Source organism: Bombina bombina, chromosome 5, assembly GCF_027579735.1.
Source record: "Bombina bombina isolate aBomBom1 chromosome 5, aBomBom1.pri, whole genome shotgun sequence".
Taxonomy (NCBI): domain Eukaryota; kingdom Metazoa; phylum Chordata; class Amphibia; order Anura; family Bombinatoridae; genus Bombina; species Bombina bombina.
The window spans coordinates 540,224,841-540,236,227 of record NC_069503.1 but is presented as its reverse complement, the minus strand read 5'-3'; the positions used below and the strand labels follow the sequence as shown (position 1 = coordinate 540,236,227).

At 37.9% G+C, this 11,387-nt stretch overlaps 1 protein-coding gene across 1 annotated transcript in view; it reads right to left on the bottom strand.

Moving 5' to 3' along the window:
• CEP72 (centrosomal protein 72) overlaps nt 1–11,387 on the bottom strand; it is a 257,419-nt gene that overhangs the window by 54,257 nt on the left and 191,775 nt on the right. The window lies entirely within an intron of this gene.

The window sequence follows — 11,387 nt, the reverse complement described above, 5'->3', positions numbered from 1 at the left end:
TCACCTCTCCTGGTGCAGTGTTCACACAGCCTGTATGATAGCTGTTACATCAGTTTTAATCCTAAGTCATGACGCGTTTCTCCCCTCCCACAAAGGGCTGAATGTTGGCGCCTCATCAGATGTGTCTGTAAGGGGGTGTGCTTGGTATTTATCCAATTACTGGTCCATAATACCGCCCCCGTCCTATATGAACACTGTGTGTCAGATATTCATCAAGTGCTCTAATTATATTGTGCTACCGTTACCAGACATGAAACTGATTGCTGAATATTATTATTTAAAACTATTTACATTCACACAGTATTGGTTTTCTCAAGTTATAGATGATTATTTACCAACAACTTAATATTTCTATTCCTTAGTCCAATTGATAAAACAAATCATTTGAACATATTTTTAGTGGGAGCTACAGTGAGATTATAAGCCTGTATTAATTCATAAGTTATTGGGTAAATAACCCAAATGATTTTCTAAATATATATGTATATATATATATACATACACCCCCACACACACACATATATATATATATATATATATATATATATATATATACACACACACACACACACACACACATATATATATATACAGTGGATATAAAAAGTCTACACACCCCTGTTAAAATGTCAGGTTTCTGTGATGTAAAAAAATTAGACAAAGATAAATCATTTCAGAACTTTTTCCACCTTTAATGTGACCTATAAACTGTACAATTCAATTGAAAAAACAAACTGAAATCTTTTAGGTAAAGGGAAATAAAAATAAAAAAACTAAAATAATATGGTTGCATAAGTGTGAACACCCTTTTATAACTGGGGATGTAGCTGTGTTCAGAATTAAGCAATCACATTCAAAATCATGTTAAATAGTAGTCAGTACACACCTGTCATCATTTAAAGTGCCTCTGATTAACCCCAAATAAAGTTCAGCTGTTCTAGTAGGTCTTTCCTGACATTTTGTTAGTCGCATCCTACAGCAAAAGCCATGGTCCGCAGAGAGCTTCTAAAGCATCACAGGGATCTCATTGTTAAAAGGTGTACAAAAGTGTACAAAAGAATTTCCAAGGCATTAGATATACCATGGAGCACAGTGAAGACAGTCATCATCAAGTGAAGAAAATATGGTGCAAAATTACCAAGAACTGGATGTCCCTCCAAAATTGATGAAAAGACGAGACGAAAACTGGTCTGGGAGGCTGCCAAGAGGCCTACAGCAACATTAAAGGAGCTGCAGGAATATCTGGCAAGTACTGGCTGTGTGGTACATGTGACAACAGTCGCCCGTATTCTTCATATGTCTGGGCTATGAGGTAGAGTGGCAAGACGGAAGCCTTTTCTTACAACAAAAAAAAATTCAAGCCCAGCTAAATTTTGCAAAAACACATCTGAAGTTTCCTAAAAGCATGTTGCAAAAGATGTTCTGGTCTGATGAAACCAAAGTTGAACTTTTTGGCAATAATTCCAAAAGATATGTTTGGCGCAAAATCAAGACTGCATATCACCAAAAGAACTTCATACCCACAGTGAAGCATGGAGGTGTCAGAATCATGCTTTGGGGCTGTTTTTCTTCAGCTGGAACTGGGACCTTAGTCAAGGTAGAGGGAATAATGAACAGTTCCAAATACTGGTCAATATTGGCACAAAACCTTCAGGCTTCTGCTAGAAAGCTGAACATGAAGAGGAACTTCATCTTTCAGCATGACAACGACCCAAAGCATACATCCAAATCAACAAAGGAATGGCTTCACCAGAAGGAGATTAAAGTTTTGGGTTGGCCCAGCCAGAGCCCAGACTTGAATCCAATTCAAAATCTGTGGGGTGATCTGAAGAGGGCTGTGCACAGGAGATGCCCTCGCATACTGACAGATTTAGAGTGTTTTTGCAAAGAAGAGTGGGCAAATCTTGCCAAGTCAAGATGTGCCATGCTGAAAAACTCATACCCCAAAAGACTGAGTGCTGTAATAAAATAAAAGGTGCTTCAATAAAGTATTAGTTTAAGGGTGTTCACACTTATGCAACCATATTATTTTATTTTTTTATTTTTATTTCCCTTTACCTAAAAGATTTCAGTTTGTTTTTCAATTGAGTTGTACAGTTTATAGGTCACATTAAAGGTGGAAAAAGTTCTGAAATGATTTATCTTTGTCTCATTTTTTTACATCACAGAAACCTGACATTTTAACAGGGGTGTGTAGACTTTGTATATCCACTGTATATATATATATCCTCCGTGTGTGTCTGCACTCCCAATGCTGTGTAGTCATCAACCAGGGTGCAAAGTCAAACAAGTATACAGTCTATATCCAATAAAGGACTGCACTCACTGGATTTAGTTTCAGAAACCTTCAAATCTTTATAAAGATTTGAAGGTTTCTGAAACTAAATCCAGTGAGTGCAGTCCTTTATTGGATATACACTGTATATATATATATATATATACACACACACACACAAACATATATATATATATATATAAATATATATACACAGGTGGTCCTCGGTTTACGCCGGTTCAATTTGCGCCGTTTCAGAATAACAACCTTTTTTTCAGTCATGTGGCTGCAAATGAAAAGCTTTGGAAATCAATGCACTAATTAAAATAGCCAGTAGGTGGAGCTGTCTGCTTGTTTTGCAGCAAAGTTATGCAACTTAACAGCCTTAAATTGATCTGTGTACACAGATCAGACCAGATCTATCGAGCAAAATTTAGAAGCCACTTACCTATTATCTTCCTGTCCAGCTGCTTGAGGTGAGGGTGCCTAACTGCTTATTAATCACTGCAGATTGAAATACATAGAATAGGTGCAGACCCAATATTATCTAACATGCTAACAATGCAGAGAACTGATTGCAGAAAAATGCAAGTAAAAAAATGTTTTTGTTCATTAAACTTAGTTTGATGATGATGCAGTCTGTTGTGTAATTATTTTATTAGGTGCTGTTAGCAAATGTTTTTGTTCATTAAACTTAGTTTGATGATTATACAATCTATATTATTAGGTTTATAATGCTGTTTAGCATTTAAAGTCTTAATTTCAAAACTTTAAAAATAATGTATTAGGTGTTACTTATGACAATTTTGAGAGGGGCCTGGAACCAAACTCCCTCACTTCCCATTGACTTACATTATAAACTGGAACCTAACCCGGCGTAAACTGAGGGCTACCTGTGTATATATATATATATATATATATATATATATATATATATATATATATACATACACACACACACATATATATACAGTATATATACATACACACACAGAAATATATATATATATATATATATATATATATAATTTTACAATAATTTCTTAATTCTGTGAATAAATAGTCAGTTGTAACTGTTATCCACTGAAAGCTTTTTTTATGCCAAAAATATATATTTTTCATAGGTAGATAAAAAAAAGAAACGCCTAGATTTCGAGTTTTGTCGGTAAAGACCTGCGGTGCTAACGAGCCTTTTTTTCCAGCGCACCCTTAAGACAAAGCTGGTATTACAAGTTTTCTGAATGGCTGCGTTAGCCTCAGAAAAGTGAGCGTTGAGCAAAATTTAGCTCCACTTCAACCCGCAATACCAGCGTTGCTTATGGTAGCGGTAAGCTGGAAAAACGTGCTTGTGCACGAAATCCCCATAGGATACAATGGGGCTGAGCTGGCTGAAAAAAAACCTAACACCTGCAAAAAAGCAGCGTTCAGCTCCTAGCGCAGCCCCATTGTTTCCTATGGGGAAACACTTTCTAAGTCTACACCTAACACCCTAACATGAACCCCGAGTCTAAACACCCCTAACCTTACACTTATTAACCCCTAATCTGCCGCCCCCTCTATCGCCGACACCTGCATTATACTATTAACCCCTAGTCTGCCGCTCCGGACACCGCCGCCACCTACATTATAGCTATGAACCCCTAATCTGCTGTCCCTAACATTGCCGACACCTATATTATAATTATTAACCCCTAATCTGTCCCCCCCAACGTCGCCGCCACCTACCTACACTTATTAACCCAATAGAATTGACCTCGCATTCTACTGGCTGATCCAATCAACCAATCGGATTGAACTTCAATCCGATTGGCTGATTACATCAGCCAATCGGATTTTTCCTACCTTAATTCCGATTGGCTGATAGAATCCTATCAGCCAATCGGAATTCGAGGGACGCCATCTTGGATGACGTCATTTAAAGGAACCTTCATTTGCTGTTAGGACATCGCAAGAAGAGAATGGCTCGGCGTCGGCTGGATTCAAGATGGCTCCGCTCTGGTTGATTGAAGATAGAAGATGCCGCTTGGATGAAGACATCTGCCACTTGGAGGACCTCTTCTGGCACATCGGTGCCCAGCTGGGTGAACACGGCTCAAGGTAGGGTGATCTTCAATCGGGTAGTGCTAAGTTTTTTTAAGGGGGGAAATGGGTGGGTTTTAGAGTAGGGGTGTGTGGGTGGTGGGTTGTAATGTTGGGGGGGTCTTGTATTTTATTTTACAGGTAAAAGAGCTTTATTACTTTGGGGCAATGCCTCGCAAAAAGCCCTTTTAAGGGCTGGTAAAAGAGCTGATTACTTTTGTAATTTAGTATAGGGTAGGGAATTTTATTATTTTGGGGGGCTTTTTTATTTTATTAGGGGGCTTAGATAAGGTGTAATTAGATTAAAATTCTTGTAATATTTTTTTATTTTTTGTAATTTAGTGTTTTTTTTTTGTACTATAGTTTAGTTTATTTAATTGTATTTTAGTTTAGATAATTGTAGTTAATTTAATTTATGCGGTAGGAGTCTTGGAGGTAGAGGCTCTACCGCTCACTTTCTCCAAGACTTGTAATACCAGCGTTATGCAAATCTCATTAAAAAGATAGGATACGCAATTGACGTAAGGGGATTTGCGGTAGCCAAAAGTCATGGAAGAAAAGTAAGTGGTAGACCTGTACCTGCCATACTCGTAATACCAGCGTTAAGTAAAAAACAGCGTTAAGACCCCTTAACGCTGCTGTTTAAGGCTAACGCAGAACTCGTAATCTAGGTGAAAGGCTTTATTTCTGTTTAAACGGAGTGATAAAAATATTAAAAATTCTCTGGTACTTTGAGCAATGTTTTCTTTAAAATTCTGGTAGCAAAGGCTGTACCACGAAGAGTGAAACAACATTTATTTATACCCATGGGCAACAGACAGGCTGCAAAGAGATGGTCCTGTCATTTCATACAATCCTTTCATACAATTCATTCTGGAATTGGACCCACTTATATATATTTTTTTATTATTATTATTTTTAATGAAGACTCAAGAATACATACACAAAATAAATAGTGAAAAACAATGTACAGGGTACATATGAGATATTCATGTCATATCTGTAAAAACAGAAATATACATACAATGTATTAATCCCCATTTTTCCCCTTTCTAATTTGACTAGGTCACTGTTGGACCTTTGAGTTGCGATCATTATGCTTAGCAAAGGGGTTACTAAAATAATAAGGTTACTCTAGAATCTTCTGATTATATGAATATAAGAGCAGAAAATATATAAAAAAAGAAGTAAGAAAGACCATTTCCCAACTTAATATTTGCAAAGTCCATACAACACAACAAAACTAAAATAGTGTATGTTGCCAAGTGTTAAAATAAGAAAATATCACTAAGGGTGAAAAACAGCTAGATGACTATAACAAAACAACAAATACCTAGCTTAATGCGTATAATGGAGTTAATTAAATTTCAGTAATACCAACAGGTCCATTTGTGTTGTGGTTATAATAACGGACTGTTGAAATGTTTAAAAGTTATATATAAGCTAGGGGTTGGGATATTTAGGTGACAAGGTGTGTTAATTAGCAGAGGACTAGATAGATGCATTAAAGTAAGATATGCAAACTGTGCCATTTGAAATAAGCTCTATTGTAAGCAGGCTAGCGTAATTGGTTCTGTTTATTTCACATATATTATTATTATTCTTGTTTACTATATAAAGGTGGCCATCTAGTGGTCAGAGATTGAACAAAAGTTATTTATACATATGTGTATAGCGGCGCCGCACCTTATTCAACAATTCTATCAAACAGATAAAGGGGGTTAAGATAGATGCATGCTGGTACATTTAGAAGGGTTTAATTCTGTTCCGTATGACTATGGATATATATTAAACACTCATCCAAAAATGAATCATGGGTTGGTATTTTGAGAATATAACATCATTCAACTCTCATTCACGGCTTCGGCAGCTAGCCACCTCACAAGAGTATAGCTGTCAGCAATATACTTTGGCTATGAAGGAATGAGGTTCTTATGTGTTTGTTAGGGTCCCGTATAGAAACAGAATAGTCTATAAAAGCGCAATCTGGCTAAAGGCAAAGGCATTTGAGCATTTCCAACCCCTTACAAATACAATCACGTAATTATGTGATAATTCAATATCTTATATTAACTATAATTAAACAGGTTAACAGACTCTACATAAGTATTTTGGTGCAAATGAACAGAATTATAAGTGGCAGTCCGAATACAAAGAGAGGAAAATGGCAAAGTAGTGATCTGTATTTGTGTTGTTATCCTAAGCCCTCTCTGTCAGCTGTCCACATGGCAGAATGCATCAGAACAGGGACAATAAGCAATATTATATGGAGGATGCTGGGAGTTCCGACCACTTCACAGCTAGGTCCCAAAAGTGAAGTGTCTACGCCATTTACAAAGATCTTATGGGGCGCATTATGTGATCTCACCGCTATGTCAGCTACCATTCCCGATTGTTGAAGGTGCCGTTTCTGTACTATTGTTGCGGTTTTGAAGGAGGTAAGCGGCTCTGAATGTATTTGTCTCGCAGCGGTATGTAGGCATCGAGATGAAGAAGTGATGGTGAGAGGGAGGCCTTGCCGGTTCTGCAGAATTGTCCCTTCCGGGAATATTTGGTCATGGGCATAAGTGGAGAAGTTAGAGGGTTCTTTTTGCATGGGAGGCATCCCTATTTCTGGTATAATATCGATACCTTGTGAATATACTGTGTTAGCTGAATAGTTAAGACGTTGGCTCAACTGGATCTGTATTTTTATCACATGGATCATCTCAATTCCCTTCGTATATATGCTGTGTTAGTATATCCTCTAGCCTCTAATATGGAGCTTGGCAGGCATTTTTGCATAATTTTAAGTCATGAAGCCTCTACTCTGGCAAAGCTTTTGTCTATGGCCAGTTGCGTCACATTTTCTGACTTGGCCGCCATTACAGGGAGTGCAGAATTATTAGGCAAATGAGTATTTTGACCACATCATGCTCTTTATGCATGTTGTCTTACTCCAAGCTGTATAGGCTCGAAAGCCTACTACCAATTAAGCATATTAGGTGATGTGCATCTCTGTAATGAGAAGGGGTGTGGTCTAATGACATCAACACCCTATATCAGGTGTGCATAATTATTAGGCAACTTCCTTTCCTTTGGCAAAATGGGTCAAAAGAAGGTCTTGACAGGCTCAGAAAAGTAAAAAATAGTGAGATATCTTGCAGAGGGATGCAGCACTCTTAAAATTGCAAAGCTTCTGAAGCGTGATCATCGAACAATCAAGTGTTTAATTCAAAATAGTCAACAGGGTCGCAAGAAGCGTGTGGAAAAACCAAGGCGCAAAATAACTGCCCATGAACTGAGAAAAGTCAAGCGTGCAGCTGCCAAGATGTCACTTGCCACCAGTTTGGCCATATTTCAGAGCTGCAACATCACTGGAGTGCCCAAAAGCACAAGGTGTGCAATACTCAGAGACATGGCCAAGGTAAGAAAGGCTGAAAGACGACCACCACTGAACAAGACACACAAGCTGAAACGTCAAGACTGGGCCAAGAAATATCTCAAGACTGATTGTTCTAAGGTTTTATGGACTGATGAAATGAGAGTGAGTCTTGATGGGCCAGATGGATGGGCCCGTGGCTGGATTGGTAAAGGGCAGAGAGCTCCAGTCCGACTCAGACGCCAGCAAGGTGGAGGTGGAGTACTGGTTTGGGCTGGTATCATCAAAGATGAGCTTGTGGGGCCTTTTCGGGTTGAGGATGGAGTCAAGCTCAACTTCCAGTCCTACTGCCAGTTTCTGGAAGGCACCTTCTTCAAGCAGTGGTACAGGAAGAAGTCTGCATCCTTCAAGAAAAACATGATTTTCATGCAGGACAATGCTCCATCACACGCGTCCAAGTACTCCACAGCGTGGCTGGCAAGAAAGGGTATAAAAGAATAAAATCTAATGACATGGCCTCCTTGTTCACCTGATCTGAACCCCATTGAGAACCTGTGGTCCATCATCAAATGTGAGATTTACAAGGAGGGAAAACAGTACACCTCTCTGAACAGTGTCTGGGAGGCTGTGGTTGCTGCTGCACGCAATGTTGATGGTGAACAGATCAAAACACTGACAGAATCCATGGATGGCAGGCTTTTGAGTGTCCTTGCAAAGAAAGGTGGCTATATTGGTCACTGATTTGTTTTTGTTTTGTTTTTGAATGTCAGAAATGTATATTTGTGAATGTTGAGATGTTATATTGGTTTCACTGGTAAAAATAAATAATTGAAATGGGTATATATTTGTTTTTTGTTAAGTTGCCTAATAATTATGCACAGTAATAGTCACCTGCACACACAGATATCCCCCTAAAATAGCTATAACTAAAAACAAACTAAAAACTACTTCCAAAACTATTCAGCTTTGATATTAATGAGTTTTTTGGGTTCATTGAGAACATGGTTGTTGTTCAATAATAAAATTAATCCTCAAAAATACAACTTGCCTAATAATTCTGCACTCCTTGTATTGTGGTGTTTTCTCAGACCAGAGCTATGAAGCGGAGAGTCGTTATCTGGCGAAAGGAGTTATGACAGTCTATGGTATCCGATATTAATGGAAGCAGTTGTGGTAGAATAAGCTCAGTATGTCAGGTTTGTGACTGACTGCACTGATAATAACCCAGTTATCCCGGGGGGTGAGGGAGGGTGGATGCCTAGTAGCAGGCCGCCGCTTAAGCTTTTTTTTGTTCCAATCTGTGTCCCCAGTAGCATAAAAACAGCAAAAGATAGGCTGAAGTGGAGTCAAAATAGTGAGGTTATGATGTCTTTGAGAATTCTGCTTTAGATCCTGCTATTAAGATGCAATAACCAGCGGATTATTGTGGATTCTGCCGGAGCTCTCAGAAAGTATGTCCTATCCAGAACGCTGCATGGACACACCTCCCCTGGACCCACTTATATTTATATTTAACCTCCCCCAAGACCATAAATGTAAAATATGCAATAATTGTAAAATACGTACATTTCCTTCCCTCTCTTTTGATCCTTTGTTGAAGGAGCAGCAAAAGCACTACTGAAAACTTGCTTAACACAGTAGTTGAGCCAATCACAAGAGCCATATATGTGCAGCCACCAATCAGCCGCCAGTAGTGCATTGCTGCCCCTGACCATACCTAGATATGATTTTCAACAAAGGATACAGAGCGAACAAAGAACATTTTAAAATAGAAATAAATTGAGAAGTTGTATGATTAAATACACTGCCTGATTCATTAAAGTTAATTTTAACTTAACTGTTTCTTTAAGGAACCTTAGTTTTCCTCTGGAAATTTAGAGGGGAGATATATGGATCTTTTGCGACTTGACCTGTGCCAACTCCCTTTTACTATATTCCTAAGGGTGATATAAGACATATACTTTGAAGTAAAATTGAAGAGATTCAACCTTTTACTCACATAGGTAAGTGGGTTTATGAAAACAATGTGCAGGATTCTCAACAATAAAGGGACAATCTACTCCGGAATTTGTATGGTTTAAAAAGATATATAATCCCTGTATTAAACATTCCCCAGTTTTGCATAACTAATACACTATTTAATTCTGTGATTACCTTGTATTTAAGCCTCTGTAGACTGCCCCCATATTGCAGTTCTTTTGACAGACTTGCATTTAAGCCAATCAGTACTGACTCTTCAATAACTCCACTGGAGTGAGCATAATGTTATTTATATAGCACATATGAACTAGCACTGTCTAACTGTGAAAAACTGTCAAGAGGCGGTTTTTAACAGTTTAAAAATCAGTTTGAGCCTTCCTAGGTTTAGCTTTCAGCAAAGAATACCAAGTGAACAAATCAAATTTGATGATAAAATGGGAAAGTTGTTTAAAATTACATGCCTTATCTGAATCATGAAAGTTTAATTTTGACTAGACTGTCCCTTTAATATATATATATATATATATATATATATATATATATATATATATATATATATATATATATATATATATATATATATATATATATATATATATATATATATATATATAGATATAAAAAGTCTACACACCCCTGTTAAAATGTCATGTTTCTGTGATGTAAAAAAATGAGACAAAGATAAATAATTTCAGAACTTTTTCCACCTTTAATGTGACCTATAAACTGTACAATTCAATTGCAAAACAAACTAAAATCTTTTAGGTGGAGGGAAGTAGAAATAAAAAACTAAAATAATATGGTTGCACACCCAAAAACGAATACTTTGTTGAAGCACCCTTTGATTTTACTACAGCACTCCGTCTTTTTGGGTATGAGTTTTTCAGCATGGCACATCTTGACTTGGAAATATTTGCCCACTCTTCTTTGCAAAAACACTCCAAACCTGTCAGATTGTGAGGGCATCTCTTGTGCACACCCCACTTAAGATCCCCCCACAGATTTTCGATTGGATTCAAGTCTGGACTCTGACTGGGCCATTCCAAAACATTATTCTTCTTCTGGTGAAGCCATTCCTTTGTTGATTTAGATGTAAGCTTTCTAGAAGAAGCCTGAAGGTTTTGTGCCAATATTGTCTGGTATTTGGAACTGTTCATAATTCCCTCTACCTTGACTAAGGCTCCAGTTCCAGCTGAAGAAAAACAGACCCAAAGCATGATGCTCCCACCAAAATGCTTCACTGTGGGTATGGTGTTTGCGCCGAACATATCTTTTGGGAGACTTGCTTTTAGGAGACTTCAGATGTGTTTTTGCAAAATTTAGCTGGGCTTGGATGGTTTTTTTTTCATAAGCAAAGGCTTCCATCTTGCCACTCTACCCCATAGCCCAGGCATATGAAGAATACAGGCGATTGTTGTCACATGCACCACACAGCCAGTCCTTGTCAGATATTCCTGCAGCTCCTTTAATGGTGCTGTTGGCCTCTTGGCAGCCTCTCAGACCAGTTTTCTTCTCGTCTTTTCATCAATTTTGGAGGGACGTCCAGTTCTTGGTAATGTCACTGTTGGGCCATATTTTCTCCACTTGATGATGACTGTCTTCACTGTGTTCCATGGTATATCTAGTGCCTTGGAAATTCTTTTGTACCATTCTCCTGACTGATACCTTTTAACAATGAGATCCCTCTGATGC